Source organism: Neoarius graeffei, chromosome 6 (genome assembly GCF_027579695.1).
Source record: "Neoarius graeffei isolate fNeoGra1 chromosome 6, fNeoGra1.pri, whole genome shotgun sequence".
Taxonomy (NCBI): Eukaryota; Metazoa; Chordata; class Actinopteri; order Siluriformes; family Ariidae; genus Neoarius; species Neoarius graeffei.
This window is the reverse complement of record NC_083574.1, coordinates 32590596-32607563: the sequence shown is the minus strand read 5'-3', so window position 1 is coordinate 32607563 and position 16968 is coordinate 32590596. Positions and strand designations below refer to the sequence as shown.

Here is a 16968-nt window from a genome sequence, read left to right as displayed (position 1 = left end):
CCCCCACAGATCAAAGACATGCAGTTAGGTTAACGTGGGGTGGCCTTGGGCTGAAGTGCCCTTGAGCAAGGTACGTAACTCCTGACTGCTCCCCAGGCATTGTAGTGTGGCTGCGTGCATGTGTTCACTGCTTCAGATGGGTTAAATGCAGAGGATGAATCTCGCTGTGCTTGAAGTGTGCATGTGACAAATAAAGGTTTCTTCGTTCTTCTTCTTTATATCATTAAAAGATTGAGAGAATCTGGAAAAATCTCTGCATACAAGGGAAAAGTCTGAAAACCCAAAGTGGATGCCTATGGATCCTTGGGCCCTCAGGTGACACTGCATTAAAAACAGACAATTCTGTAGTGGAAATCACTGCATTGGCTCAGGAACACTTCCAAAAACTATCGTCTGTGAACATAGTTCGTCACTGCATCCATAAATGCAAGTAAAAATCATATATAAATAATATCCAGAAAATTCCACTGACTTCTCTGAGCTCGAGTACAATGGACTGAGATGAAGTGGAAAACTGTCCTGTGGTCTAAAAAAAAAAAAAAAAATTAAATTCCTTTTAGAAGTCATGGGCACCAGGTCCTCCAGGCTAAAGAGGAGATGCTTATGAGTGCACAGTTCAAAAGCAAGCATCTGTGATGGTATGAGGGTGCATTAGTGCACATGCCACGGCGAGCTTGAATACCTGGGAAGGCACCATTAATGCTGAATGATATACACAGCTTTTGGAGCAACATGCTGCCATCCAGACATTTTTATCAGGGAAGGCATGGCTTGTTTCAGCAATCTCAAATCGCATTCTACACATATTACAATTGCATGGCTCTGTAGTAAAAGAGTCTGGGTGCTAAACTGGCCTGCCTGCAGTCCAGACCTATCTCCCATTGAAAACATTTGGTGCATTATGAAGCACAAAATATGACAAAGGAGACCCCAAACTGTTGAGCAACTGAAACTGTATATCAGGCAAGAATGGGACAAGATTTTACTATAGCAATTGGTCTCCTCAGTTCCCAAACATTTACAGAGTGTTGTTAAACATAGAAGTGATGCAACACAGTGGTAAACATTCCCCTCTCCCACCTTTTTTTTTAAATGTGTTGCTGATATCAAAGTCAAAATGAGCATATATTTTTCAGAAAACAATAAAATTTCTCAGTTTCAACATTTGCCATGTTGTCTTTGTACTATTTTCAGTGAAATATAGGGTTTCCATTTTTTTTTGCAAAATCACTGCATTCTGTTTTTATTTATGTTTAACACTTTTCTGGAATTGGGTTGTAAGTAAGTAGATAGTAAGTAATTTAAAAAGTACATTTAAAACAATAAAACCTGACCAAAGACCTACACATAGTTAAAATCATATAAAAATGATTAAGAGCCTAAAACATTGGTACAAAATAGAAAAGCAATGTAAAAGCAGAAATACATGAAAACCAATACAGATAAAAATGCTAATTTTTGGAAAAAAAAAGTATTATAGATCTAAATCCAATTGTCACTTTACTTACTGTTCTTTACAAGGAGTTCAGTGGTGCAAAAAAAACAAACAAACCTAAAAATGAAAAGAAATGGGGTGGAAAAAGGTGATTGTGGCAGCAGGGGAGTGGTTGAGCATCAGCTGTGAACAGTGAAGAGTCAGGTGGAACCAGTAAGTAACATGTGATGAGGTGCACCTGTGTCTAATTACTGGCTGTCTATTAACCTGTGTCTCTGTGTGCCTTTCAGACAGCCAAGAACAAGAGAGAGAGAGAGAGCTGTGACACCCAGTCGTATGTGTGTTGTGCGTTTGTGTAACATGAATAGTCACTGAAAAGTGTGCACACTAAAAAGAACACATCTGTTCTGAAGCCTGCTCACAGTTCCTCTGTTTCCCAAACATCTGAGAGTTGTCACACTGGTGCTGAAACCCGGGACTGAGAAACGAACAGTGTCATAGAGTCCAAACCAGTCAGAGAGCTCCTCCAAACGATTGCCAACGACCTCCAGTGCTGGCAGCACGCTCTTGTCATGCTGTCAGTCAATCAGGGCAGTGCTTCCAGGCTTTGCTCAAAGCCCAGACAGAAGACCGGCAGGTGATCCAGAGCTGGATCCAGTCAACAGGTGCTCCAGCGGTTGTCCCTGCAGCCAGCATGCCTGTCCAGCTGGTCAAGATGGGGTCGCAGGATGACCCTGAAGCCTTCCTCGAGCTGTTCGAGCATGTTGCGGAGGCGACCTCGTGGCCAACCTTACAGTGGGCGGCTCACCTATTGCTGCTCCTGTCGGAAAAAGCTCAGCTCACCACTCAGAAGCTCCTGGCCACCAGTATGCTGGAGTATCCCAACCTGAAGTGAGCCATCCTCCAGCGGGTCGGCTGCAGCCCAGAAGCACAGGGCCAGCACTTCTACTCACTGGCATACAGCGAAGTGGGCCAGCCGTTTGCATTCCCGCAACAGCTCCGGGACACCTGCTGACCATGGCTGCTGATAGGCGAGCGCAACATTGAGTCCATCATCGGGTGAGCGACACTTGAGCAGTTTGTTGCTGAACGGCTGAGCGAGGTGTCCACATGGATATGGTGTCACTGAGCGGCATTGCTGGAGGAGGTGGTCTGGCTGGCCGAGAACCACCTGACGGCATTTCCAAGAGCAGGTGCCCCTGCAGCTTCTTGTCCTCTCTCTCTCTTTCACCCCCTCTCTCTCTCCTCACCCCTCCCCTACCCCAGCCCCGCAGAAATGGAGGCCAATTCCCCCAAAACCCGCTCCCTGCACCCGTGTCTGTCCTTGTGTTTCTTTTCTCCCTTCTCCTTCTGTGTTTGTGCCACCACTAACCCCCTCTCTCTTTCCACAGGTGAACTCATCCATGCCCACCAGAACCCGGAGCGAGCCTGGGCAGGTCTGTCAACACGGAGGGAAGGCAGGGAATCTGCGCTTCTGCAAGGAGGCGGGGCTACTGATTTGCATCCCTGATGCACCACAGGCTTCTCCTGATTGAGTGGGTGTGTGCAGGATAGTTGCAAGTATTCAAGTGGGTAGACATCCAGTTTTGGTGGATTCTGGTTGGAATCAGACCTCTATGCATCAAAGCCTGATTAAATATGGGACACTGGGAAATGTATGATTGGTGAAGGTCAAATGTATGCACAGGGCTATTCATAAATATCTGCTAATGCCTATCACTATTCATTTCCGAGGAGAAAAGCATAGTGTGGAGGCAACGGTTAGTTGGAGCCTCACCCAGCCACGGATCCTGGGAAGAGATTGGTCGGGGTTTAAAACATTAACGAAACAGTTAGTAGTGGGTGGATCCTGCAGTAGCATGTCACGGGGGAATCCTGCTGGAATGGGGAGGCGGTCCCAGGGCCATCCGCGTCAGCTCTGCATCATGATGAGATGGAGAGGGAAGAGAGCTCTCTTCTCTCTCTCTGGGGAATCCTTTAGGGGATTTCCCATTGGAGCAGACGCATTACAAGTCTCTCAGACATGCTTTTGACCAAGTGAAAGTACCATAAGTGATGGTCAAATCATCCAACCTAACTTTGCACTCTCCTTTCCCTAAAATAGGGAACTTTTATTCCATGCGGCTCATCATAATCCTTTGGCTCGGCATTTGGGGCAGGATAAAACAGTAAATCAACTCATGGCCCATTTCTATTGGCCAGGGATTTGCACCAATGTCTGCGGGTGATATGTGGTTTGTGCTGAATGTCAGCTGGTGAATCCAGCGGCCACACCAAAAGCGCCATTGAGCCCATTACCATTAATTGAGATCCCCTTTGAAAGAATTGGCATGGATCTCATCAGGCCATTAGATCGCTTTGCATGCAGGTATCACTTTGTATTAGTCATAGTGGATTATGCAACACGATATCTGGAAGCAGTGCCTCTTCACAATATCTCTGCACATAGTGTTATGGAGGCACTCTTCCATGTTATATCCCAAGTCAACTGATCAAGGCACTACTTTTATGTCATGCACACTGCGCAAATTGTAATAATAATAATAATAATAATAATAATGCATTTTATTTAGAAGCACCTTTCAAAACACTCAAGGACACTATACAAACAGTAAAAACAAGAGTAAAAACAACAGTAAAAACAGTAAAACAGGACACAATAAAAGCACAGAGAAAGTAAACACAGAATTTAGAGATGGTAAGAGTCACAGTGAATATGCTAACTGAAACAAGTGAGTTTTCAGTCTGGATTTGAATAGAGGTAGAGAGTCAATATTACGTATGTCGGGGGGGAGTGAATTCCAAAGTTGGGGAGCAGAGCAACAAAGCTCTACTCCCCATAGTACTGAGGCCGGCAGAGGGGACAGTGAGGAGGATGGAGGAGGAGGATCGGAGGGAGCGAGAGGGGGTAGCAATGTGGAGAAGATTGGACAAATATGGAGGGGCAAGATTATGGATGGCCTTGAATGTGTGGAGGAGAATTTTGAAATTGATCCTGTATTTGATAGGGAGCCAGTGGAGAGTCTGTAGTGTTGGGGTGATGTGATGAAAAGAGGGCATATTGGTGATGATACGGGCAGCTGAATTCTGGACCAATTGGAGCTTATGAAGGGATTTTTGAGGGAGACCAAAGAGGAGAGAATTACAGTAGTCAATGCGGGAGGTGACAAGACTGTGTACAAGGATGGAGGTGGTGTGGGAGGTGAGGGAGGGGCGAAGATGATTTATGTTGCGCAAGTGAAAATAAGCAGACCGTATAATGTTATTGATATGAGAGAGGAAGGATAGAGAGCTGTCTAGGATGACACCCAGGCTCTTGACCTGAGGGGAAGGGGAGACTATGGAACCGTCAATTGAAAAGGAGATACTGTCAACTTTGGAGAGGGTGGATTTGGTGCCTACAAGGAGGACTTCAGTTTTGTCACTGTTCAGTTTCAGGAAGTTAGAGGTGAACCAGGATTTGATTTCAGCTAAGCAGGTGGTAAGGAAGGGGGAAGGGAGGGTGGAAGAGGGTTTTCCAGACAGGTAGAGCTGGGTGTCATCCGCATAGCAATGAAAATTTATATTAAATTTACGAAATATATTGCCGAGGGGAAGGAGGTAGGTGATGAAGAGGAGGGGCCCCAGGACAGAGCCCTGGGACACACCATAGGTGACGGGAGAGGGTTGAGATCTAAAGGACTTGAGTTGAATGAACTGAGTGCGGCCAGAGAGATAGGAGTGAAACCAGTCGAGGGGGGTGTGAGTGATACCGATGGAGGAGAGTCTATGGAGGAAGATGGAGTGAGAGATGGTGTCAAAGGCTGCACTTAGATTGAGGAGGATGAGAATGGAGAGTAGACCAGAATCAGCTGCCATGAGGAGGTCATTGGTGATCTTTAAGAGAGCAGTTTCTGTACTATGGTGGGGGCGGAATCCAGACTGGAAGTGCTCCTATAGGGAGTTGTGAGATAGGTGGGAGTGGAGTTGAGAGGTTACAATTTTTTCGAGGATTTTGGAGATGAAGGGCAGATTGGAGATAGGGCGGAGGTTGTTGTAGTCTGTGGGATCAGAGCCAGGTTTCTTGAGTATTGGGGTGACAGCAGCAACTTTGAATGGTGTGGGAACAGTTCCAGTGATGAGTGAAGAGTGGATGATAGCAGATATGATGGGGAGGAGAGAGGGAAGGCAGGATTTAACAAGGGAAGTGGGGAGGGGATCAAGCTGACAGGTAGAGGGCTTGGACTTGCAGATGAGGCCAGAGATTTCAGAGGGATCAGGGAGCTGAAAGCTAGAAAACGGCTGGTGGAAGGGAAAGAGTTCAGTGGAGGGGTGAAATGGAGGGTTGGAGCTGAGATGTTGGTGAATTTTGTGAATTTTTTCATTGAAAAAGTGCAGTAGTTTGTTGCAGGTGTCAGTTGAGTACAGGTGGGTGGGGAGAGAGTCAGGTGGTTTGATGATTTTGTTGAGCAGGGTGAACAGTGCTTTGGAGTTGCCATTGTTGGAATGAATTAGAGTAGAGTAGTAGTCAGATTTAGCTTGAATGATGGAGTCCTTGTATTGAAGTATGTGGGCTTTGTACATTTCTTTGTGGACAGTTAGACCAGTTTTCTTGTGGAGACGTTCAAGTTGGCGACCTTTGGCTTTCATGGACTGAAGTTTGGGGGTATACCAGGGGGCAGTTTGTGAGAAGGTGACAGTCCAAGTTTTAACAGGAGTGATACAGTTCAAGATGTTGTGAAGACCATTGTTGTATAAAGTGACTAGTTCATCAAGGGAGGGGAGATGGTCGGGAATAAGAATATTCTCAATAGAGGCAGACAGTGAATCAATATTAATGTCCTTAATATTCCTGAAAGTGATAAGGCGAGGAGTCTTGATGATGGATAGAGAGAGTGTGATACTGAAGGAGACAAGGAAATGGTCAGATATGTGGAGGTCATCAGCTGAGCAGTTGGAGGGGGAGAGACCAGAGCAGCAGATTAAGTCCAGTGTATGACCTTTAACATGGGTGGGGAAATCAATAAATTGCTGGAATCCAAAACTATCAAGACATGATGAAAAGTCACGGGTGAGAGGAAGATTGCAATTGTCCATATGGATATTGAAATCCCCTAACAGAATAATATTAGGAGAGAGAGTGGAAAGGTGAGTGAGCAGGGTAGCAACGTCATTTAAAAAGTCTTTGTGTGGCTTAGTAGGGCGGTAGACAGAAGCAATGATGGTGGGAGTGGGGCCTGGAAATTGACACACTGTACATTCCACTGAACTGAAGACGGGCATGGACACAGGCTGGATTTTCCATGTCTCGCAATGGATTAATGCGAGACCACCACCGCGACCCGAGCCGCGGGGTTGAGAGATGTAAACAAATCCAGGAGGTGTACAATCATTGAGTTGTGAGAAATCGCCGGGTTGTTGCCATGTTTCAGTCAAACAGAGGAAGTCAAGCTTACGGTCATTGAGGAGATCTTGGATGAGATGACCTTTGCCCGTGAGTGAGCAGATATTGAGGAGACCAAAGTTGACGGTGGAGTTGTCTTGTCTGACGGAGGTGTTGATTGTTGATCTAGCCGGAATGGCTAACGCACTGTGATCAGCAGCCCGACAGAGGTGGAAAAACCCGGGTGCAGAAAGTAAAAACTGTGCCACATTTTTGCTCCAGCCAATTCAATGAACCAGCTGATCCTAATTACCACATCCCCTAAGCCAGGTTGATGAGCTAATTGGTGAAATCACTTGTGTTGAGAGCACAGGCAGAAGGAAAACCTAAGCAGGACTTTTACTTTGTCAATCCAGTTTTTCCACCTCTGCAGCCTGACCAGCAAGTCTGCGGGGTCCGCGAGAGGTGGACCAGAGTGGGTCTGGAGTCATCATAGTGGAAGTTCCAACGGGAGCCACGGTGAATGTATCTCCGCCGAGGCTGGAGAGCAATGTCTGGGTGTAGTGATGCCGGCGGGGGCACAGACAGGTGACCGCAGAGGCGGAGGAGCTCAGCAGCGGTGTATTGGATCAGACCAGGTATCGGATGGAAAAGAAGAGACGCTACAGTCCAGGTGAGTAAAAACCAGGCATAAGATTTCTCAAACCATATAATAAACAGCAGGGAACATAAAATCACTTTTTAAAAAACTTAAAACAAAGGCGGGTTTAAAGGTTAGAAAATTACTGATGAGCAGCGGCAGCCATCAACACGCCAGCGTTCACTCGATCAGACATCAAATGTATGAATTATTGGGGATTAAATCGATTTGTACTCATGTTTATCATCCACAAATGGATGGGCTGGTCGAATGATTTAACCTAACACTTAAAAACATGGTTCGTAAATTTATTCATGGGGATGCTAAATATTGGGACAGGTGGCTATACCCTCTGTTATTTGTAGTGCACGAGGTCCCACAAGCCTCCACCAGGCTTTCCCCGTTTGAATTGCTGTATGGGCGCAAGCCTTGTGGTGGCTTAGACATCATTAGAGAAAACTGGGAGGAGGGACCTTCTCAAAGCAAAAATTAAATTCAATACGTTCTTGACCTGAGAGCAAAAGTCCACACACTGAGTCACATAACCCAAGAGAATTTGCTACAGGCCCAAGAAAGTCACTCTCACCTATACAATAGAGGGGCACGGCTAAGGGAATTTGCACCAGGAGATAAAAGTCCTCATTTTACCTTCAAGCTCAAAATTACTCACCAAGTGAAAAGGGCCCTTTGAGGTCACATGTCCAGATAGAGGCAACACGTCAAATTTACCACCTCAATGTCCTGAAACCGTGGAGAGACAAGGTTCCTGCGGCTCTGGTGACAGTAGTTTCAGAGAGGGTGGAGATGGGACTGGAGGTAAGTGGAAAAAAGTGTGGCCCAATTCACCCCGGTCCCCTGTGGAGATCACCTCTCACTGTCCCAGAGAGTACAGGTTATTAGATTGCAGGAGGAATTCTGAAATGTGTTCTCACCCCTCCCTGGTTGCACTGACCTCACAGAACACCACATTGAGACTCCCCCAGGGGTGGTCATGAATGGCCATCTGTATTGGTTCCCTGAACACAAGAAAAATGTGGTTTGGGATGAACTCCAGGCTATGCTTCAAATGGGGGTAATTGAGGAGTCGCACAGGAACTGGAGTAGTGCGGTGGTCTTGGTTCCCAAGACCGATGGGTTGGTCCAGTTCTGTGTGGACAATAGAAAAGTCAACGTGGTGTCTAAATCTGATGCATATCCAATGCCTCACATTGATGAACTGCTCGATCGGTTTGGCACAGCTCGCTTTCACTCGACACTGGATTTAACCCTCCGGGTCACGAGTTTTTAATCATACAAGCATGATAAACATACTGACAGAAACTTTATACTTTACACTTTTCTATGTGCCCACTGCCAAATAATATATTTTTAAATTACCTAAATTAGATGAACCATAAAATTTGTCACCTTACTCAGTCGCACCGGAGTCGGTGCGCTGAACACCCACTTACGCATTCATAAAAGACTATTCATATGGTAATGGCATGATAATCACTCTCACTCTTTCGGTTTTGATTGATTTCTCTTTTGCGGTGGGAATGCCTACCGTAAACAGGATAAAATCGGTCAGCCATACTTTAGGCTATCTGGAGGTAAAACTTGTTGCAGGCGGATTTTATGTGCTTCAGATGATTCAGGACAGTGATTCAATTTCAGGACAGCAAATCAATTCATGATTCAGGACAGCGATTCAATTAAATCTTGAGAACTGTGAGACTGATGATGAGCGGTGCTTTTTTCCCCCCTTTGAGTTGATCCAGACGAAGATCAAATCGAGTAAGTGCAAATATTTCTCCTATTTCTTATGAGCAGATCTGTTGACATGCATGCTCTGTAGTGCACACACAGGAAAAATGACTAAGCAGTTTTTCCAGAGTTAAAAGTATTTTCCTCAAAAATAGTTAATTTTGCTCTATTTTGAGTTTAGAGAGTAAAATTTAGAGTTGCAGTGGGAGCAAAATTACAGAGTCATTGTGTCACAGAGTAATAGAGTTGGTTGTGGCTCTGAACTGAGTAAAATAGTACAAGACTTAATTTCAAGACACACTGAATAGTCAGATACCAAAATAAAATCAAATACCAGATAAATTTAGATGTTTTAAAAAAGCAGTTTTACAACTGTTGGAATGTGTGTGTTAGGTTTATATAAGTATTAATTCTTGGCCAAGAATTCAGCAAAATTATTCTGTGTCAAAATTATATTAGTTGAAACGACCTTAGGTCCAGCTGGACATTGTTTGGGAACATTTTGTTTATGAAATGTGTATTTTGAACAGAGAAGTGTCTGAAGGTCTGTTTTGGTGTCAGATCGACTCACACACACCCTGAAATGGTAGAATTAAAGTTCATGTTTATGTTAATCCATTCAGTTGAAACTTAGGTCATAGCTTCATAAAAGCTATGAAATATACTGAAATATATTGAAATATACTATGGTAGGGATTTGGATCCCGTAATTAATGAATGCATTCCGTGATTAATGTTAGTTTTATAGTTTTAGATTAGTTTCATAATGACGTTATAATTATAGTTAAGATCTTATGATTCTAAGGGTTTTTAGTTTAAAAGCATTAACCTAATTTAGTTATGAGTTTAATCCTGTTAGTTGTTTAATTGTTCTCTCTCTTTCAAACATATTCTCATTGTTCTTGTGGTTAAGTTGTTCTTATTTTTAATGTTTATTTTCTTATAACATTCTTTGTTTTAGCATTATTAAAGACATAGTTATTTGTTATTTTGCTTATGTTGATGAAATCAAGATGTAATTTACTGACTTAACACACATTTATGTGTTAAGGAGTTATGTTAAATTATTAGATCCTTTCTGTGCAAACGTGTCTTTGACCTTCTCTGAATAGACTCCGTAGACTAGACATTCTGTGTTTAGACATTCCATGCTGATATCTATCTGTACCTTACTGTCATCAGAAATATGTTTTTATATTATGATTGATTCAAGATCATTACACACTTCCACATAGACACACACCCATTACACACACACACACACACGAAGACAAAACATAAACACAGAAACACTATAAGACGTTTCCAAAGATGTTTTCATTTTGACGAAGTGACTGTGCGAATAAACTGACATGTGAATCTCTGATTCTGATTGTCTGTTTCTCTCGACCTGATCATTCTCGTCCTCGGCCGAGGGTGGCCCACGAAGGAATCGGGGTCTCTTTCTGGGTGAACCCAACAATTTGGTGTCAGAAGTGGGATACTGCCAACCAGGTGAGTAAATTATTTGAATTTTATAATTGGTTATTGATTGGTCACCGCCTGGTTGGTAGTAATTTCAAAAAAAAAAAAATAGAGACCCAGTAAATTCAGGTAAACCTCGTGTGGAGGCACGGGACGTAAGGAACCTCGTAGACTGAAGATTAGATTAGACACCTTTATTTATTTTAGACTCTTGTTTACGGGACGAGACGGGGCTGGTAGAGCCACGGGATTGGGCTGGTAAACCTCGTAATTTGTTTACGGGACGGTGAGCCTCGTGAAGACACTTCAAGGAGGAGAACTGTCACGAGAAGAGCGCGCTTTTAATCTTTGATTCCTTCGTGCAGCCACCATGGGGGGAAAAATTGTATTATAAAAATTGTATTATATTAATTGTATTATATTAATTGTATTATTGTATTAAGGTACCCGGACCCCGAGAAAAAAAACCACGGGATTGGATGTGGTTTAGCATTCTACACAGATTCTAGACAATTTGGCCGGCTCAGTTTTGATTTATCCTCATCCAGGTATTTGCAATCTCTAGGAGCTGTGTAATGTATCTTTAATTGTTTTAGCATTTATATAAGGCATTACTGGATATGCACAAAATAATGAAACAACAAATCAGTACTCTGGACATGAACAGTTAGAACTGTGTTCCTGGTGTGCATAAATGTGAAACCTTTGGTCAATCAAACCTGTATAACCAACTTCCAAAGTCCTTATTCCCTTTATAAAGTCCTTATAAGATGCAAATTAAAATGATTTACCTAAAATTTGAATGATAATTAACAATGATATATCCCAGGTACTTTTTAATAATAAACTTTAAGAATGAATACAAAGCTTCAATGTTTGACAAAAAACTACAAAGTGTAAATGTTATGTGCTCTTTTATCATTGTGGGAATTGATTATAGCTCTAAATAAATATTGAAGTGTTTTTTTTTGTTAAAAAGAATCCGTATAACTTTATTTGTACGCCTGTATACTATGTTTATTGAATCAAATCCGTATAAAATACGGACATTCTGTGTATTGTGCATTATGATCTCAACGAAAGCTTTACTGAATCGATTCTTTAGAACAAACTCGCATGCGTGTGAATCAATTTACTTGATTCACTCTTGATTCTTCAGAAACTACGGAAACCTTATTTGTATTCCTGTTTTCAAACTGTAAACAATAATCACACTTTCATGCTGCATGAAATTAAAGTATGAACTTTCCTCAACCCATTACGTGTGCATGAACTCAACAAATGCAGTCCATGGGTCTGTATCGATTCGCTCGATCGAGTCATTTATGTTTCCCGAAGAAGATCCGAATCGTTTATGAATCTCATCACTGTTAGAAACCCAAGAGAAGAGATCCTCTTCCCTTAACATCATCAGAGGAAAAAATCTGCTTCTTAATCAATTAGTTTCAGCGTTTGGTGAGTAGATCATCTGTATTTTATTTTATATTCATTGTGTGTTGATAGTCCGAAACTTGTAACTGGAAAGTTATCAGGAAAGTCGCGAGTGGTCTGCGAGGTGATCTCTGAACAGGTCCGCGAGCACTCTACAAGACTATTAATGTTTTAATAATTAATAGTGCAGCTATTAATGCAGTTTCATGTCTAAATCTTATAAATGATGAATACGAAGTTTTCAAAATTATGAGAACTCCAGTTCCCATGATGCTTGTGAACTGGGCATGCGCACTGGATGAAAGAAAAAGCAGCTCTTTTGGGCAATTATGCATTCAGACCTTAAATAATGAAATAACTGTACAAGCAAATACAACACAAAAACCATTTTTAAAACATTCACTTAAATTAAACAGACATGGTAAAAACAGAAGAAATATATTTAAGGCCAAATCAAATATCACTTTCAGATTTGAAGATATTTATCAGGAATCATTTTTAAAATATCGAGTATTATACCACTTCCTGTTTAAAGGTATAATAAAAAGCACCAAATATATTTACCCTACGTGTGAAGGGAAATGCCGAAAAGTTTAATGTTTAACCTAATGTTTAATGTTGATCTAAAACATTTTAAAACTGATGGTGTGGTGGTCTAGTGGTTAGGATTCGGCGCTCTCACCGCCGCTGGTGTAGTGGGATTTTTATTAATCATATGTAATTCTAACCTTTAAATATCCTATATACTCCTGTTTCTGACGCGTTTTAGCGAACTTGTCTTGTCCGGGAAGCATGAAATTAGTTCAACAGCGAGCTAACCCGCTTTTTACTTCATTTTTGACATTTTTTTGGAATAATTGTCGTCATAATATTTAATATAAATAATATTTGAATAATTGTTCCGTAGCAATATGCTCTGTCTCTTTCTCAGTGAACATTGAGATAAGGGCTCCCAGACTGTTACAGATAGCTATAATATAAAGAACAGCAGGCAAGGACACACAGAAATCTGCAATGGGCAGAGAAAATCATTATTTTTGGCACTTTCTCACAATAATAAATTTTAATAAGTAATCTCTTTATATTATTAGGTAAATTCCATATACATAAAGTCAAAATGTCCAATACAACCAATTCTCATTCTCATTAATACTGTTAATTGAATTAAAAATGTATTTTCAGTCTCTGTCACATATCGAATCCAACAAAGAGTGCTTATCAGCTATTCAATTTTATTCAAATTACATTCAGTGAAATTGTTTGTCATTTCAATTTGCCCCGTTTTTTTTTTTTTTTATTTATCTCCTTATCTTTCTTTAAACTACTTGCTACTTATGAGGCTAAGCTTAACTATGTTCCTCCTAATTTCGAACTATTGATATGAAATGCTCTGATTAACTGTTTGCTCCATACTTTTGCCTTTAAAAACCACAGAGGATATGGAATGGATAGGTTAATGTATTTAGTTAACCATAATTTCTTTCAGCAAGAAACAGTTAACAAACGTTTACTTGAATAACTTTTTGTTTATAAATCGGAGACTTGGGTTTATACATTAAGTATTCATTGTCCTTGAACCTTTCCGCACTTAAATTGACATGAAACTACACAAAATATGATTTAATAAGCAATACCTCTCTCTCTGGATGTCATCCTACAGTCTCTTCTCGAGCAAGGCGTGGCGAGACACTTTACACAAGATTAATGAATTGATTGCTTCTTCTGTAATATCACAGGTTCCTGCCATTAATGATCTCTGTTCTGTCTTTTTTTTTCCACGCACATGAGGAGATAGCGTTTGGACTCAAGGTTTCATTTGACTCTCCTGCTGTTTTTTTTTTTTTTCCAGCTGTAATTCATAACGTGCTCTGTGACCTTCTCCCTCCCTCAGGACTCTGTGGTCTGTGTGTTCTGGTGTCTGCTGAGTCACCAGAAATCTGCCAAGACACTGACACTTGCGCCTGCTTCAACATCTGGTGCATAAGGGCTTTAAGGTTTCCAGAACTAAGCTGCAATATTGCATGGACACTTAAGTATTTGAACTTTCTCAAGGCTGTCATTCTAGACACAAAACCTCCTCCACTGCAACATCCTTTGACCTGGACTGATGCTATGGTGGTCGCTTATCACTCCCTCAGAAGCACCCTTTGTTCCGCCCCTGGGTCACCTGCTCACTTCAAGCCCTTCCACCTCTGTGCCTGTGGACACCGGGGCACGGCCTCTGGGGAACGTGAGGGGGGGGAAATGCATCATTGTGCGTTTTTATCCAAAACATTAGACATTGTTGCTCAAGGCTTACCTGTGCATCTGGGGGCTGTCTCCGCATGTGCTTTGATGGTTTGATGGTAAAATTTACAGACCCATTAAATTAATTAATCAGTAATTTAATAGATAATTAAATTAACATATGACTATTTATTCTCTGTTCTACTAACAATCTCGAAATTCGTGTCACATCCTCTTTTGATAATGTAGGTCGCGCTCTCGCACGCCTCCTTAATTCTCGGGATGATACTTGGGATAACTGATATTGTCTGTCTAAAAATCGTACATACTACTAGTATCAGGTCTGATCTCTTCCCTCCAGCCCTCTAGGGATCTTTGTTAATGGTTCTTGTTCTAAACCCTCAGACGGTTCTTGTTTTATAATTTATAATATCACACCTCTGTGGTTATTCTGTGTTCAATCAATATATCAGCCTGATATTCTGCATGAGACATACGCTCTTTCTTTCTCATTTGATTTTTGTCATCTTGATTGTGGACAAATTCTCTAAATGGGTAGAAGTTTTTCCCTGTTTTCGAGAGAACACGAAGGTAGTTACTCGTTTTAATTTTATTTATAAGTGCCTTTCAAAGTACCTAAGAACACTGGACAGTAAAAAAGAAAGACAAACAATAAAAGCAGAACAACAAAACAACTACAATAAAATAATAAGAAATCAATAATAATAATTATTGTTATAGTTATGGGGTTTCAAATGCCATAGACTCAGATAAGGGTACCCGTTTTACCTCAAAAGTCACACAAAACCTTTGTAAGTATCTCTAAACTAAACTGGTGTTTTCACACTCCTAAATCCTCTGGTATCGTAGAACGTACTAATCGAACATTGAAAGACAAATTAAGGTCATGCAGGACACAGGTTTGGCTCTGTAATCCATAATTCATTCTGGCTGAAATTCGTGTGACACCAAGAAATTATTCTCCCCTGGAAGAAGGGAACTCCGGCTCCGGGTACCTCTGATTTGAAAATGCATATGGATGAGTATTCTGCAGCCCTTATAGATAAGTTGCATAAAATTTGTACCAAGGTCAATAATACAATATTATCTCCACCACACACCCCTTTCACGTGGGAGACAGGTGCTGGTGTGATCTTTTTTTTTAAAGTAATGATTTGGACAATTGGGAAAACAATATAATGGGCCTGCAGACATAGTCGCCATTACTTTTGCTGCTGTTTTAACTGATCTTTTTCCACAGTGGATCCATGCCACGCGATTGAAGAAGGCTCCATAACAAAGTTGTGTTACAATAACAAGTTTGCTGCTATTAACGCTTTTTGTGTCCCTATCTAGTCTCCCTCTGGCCAGTTTTCTCTCTCTCTCTCTCTCTATTTCTGAGCTCTACACAGATTTGACTGAGAATCCTCAAGATGTTGTGAACAAAGAGGGGAAGAGATCTTGCGCCCCATTTGGAACCAATCATCCTCACTACAACCATGACAGTCCTCATCACGGGTTTCGTGACTTCATTGCTCGGGGCAGGGCTACCCGCCCGAGCCTTCATGACTTCATCATTGCTCGGGGCAGGGTTACCCGCCCGAGCCTTCAGGACCACTTCATTGCTCGGAGCAGGGTTACCCGCTCGAGCTGGACTTCGAGACAACATCTTCTGGACTAACTTCGCTAACTGGACCACACGAATGTGTTATGTCTTTCATCTGATGCCGTTTTCTACTATTATTACACATCTCTATGCTCTAAAACTCTGTATTCTTACAGGACTCTGTTCTCACTATAGGTCGATATGCCTTCTAATTTCATTTTTCCCCCCCACTGTTTTAGAACAAATTACTCTGAAGGAAGTAGCGTGTATCTGGGAATTAAGAGGTTTTGAGTTTCTCTAAGCTCCGGTGAGGTGGGACGAGGGCTGATCGGGCATGCCCGCCCTCTGAGCACCAATATACGTCAAGAAGGGCAAAGATTAACTCAGAATTAATTCTCGATGTAATCACATACATGATCATGAGGTGATAATGATCAAATAGGATGCTAGGATTTGATAATAGTGATACTATTATCAAAGGGGGGGATTGTTAGGTTTATATAAGTATTAATTCTTGGCCAAGAATTCAGCAAAATTATTCTGTGTCAAAATTATATTAGTTGAAACGACCTTAGGTCCAGCTGGACATTGTTTGGGAACATTTTGTTTATGAAATGTGTATTTTGAACAGAGAAGTGTCTGAAGGTCTGTTTTGGTGTCAGATCGACTCACACACACCCTGAAATGGTAGAATTAAAGTTCATGTTTATGTTAATCCATTCAGTTGAAACTTAGGTCATAGCTTCATAAAAGCTATGAAATATACTGAAATATATTGAAATATACTATGGTAGGGATTTGGATCCCGTAATTAATGAATGCATTCCGTGATTAATGTTAGTTTTATAGTTTTAGATTAGTTTCATAATGACGTTATAATTATAGTTAAGATCTTATGATTCTAAGGGTTTTTAGTTTAAAAGCATTAACCTAATTTAGTTATGAGTTTAATCCTGTTAGTTGTTTAATTGTTCTCTCTCTTTCAAACATATTCTCATTGTTCTTGTGGTTAAGTTGTTCTTATTTTTAATGTTTATTTTCTTATAACATTCTTTGTT

The 16968-nt window shown here is 41.3% G+C and overlaps 1 protein-coding gene across 1 annotated transcript in view; it reads right to left on the bottom strand.

Annotated features, from left to right (window-relative positions):
- LOC132887847 (spectrin beta chain, non-erythrocytic 4-like) overlaps positions 1-16968 on the bottom strand; it is a 221863-nt gene that overhangs the window by 44804 nt on the left and 160091 nt on the right. The gene's annotated exons all lie outside the window — the stretch shown is intronic.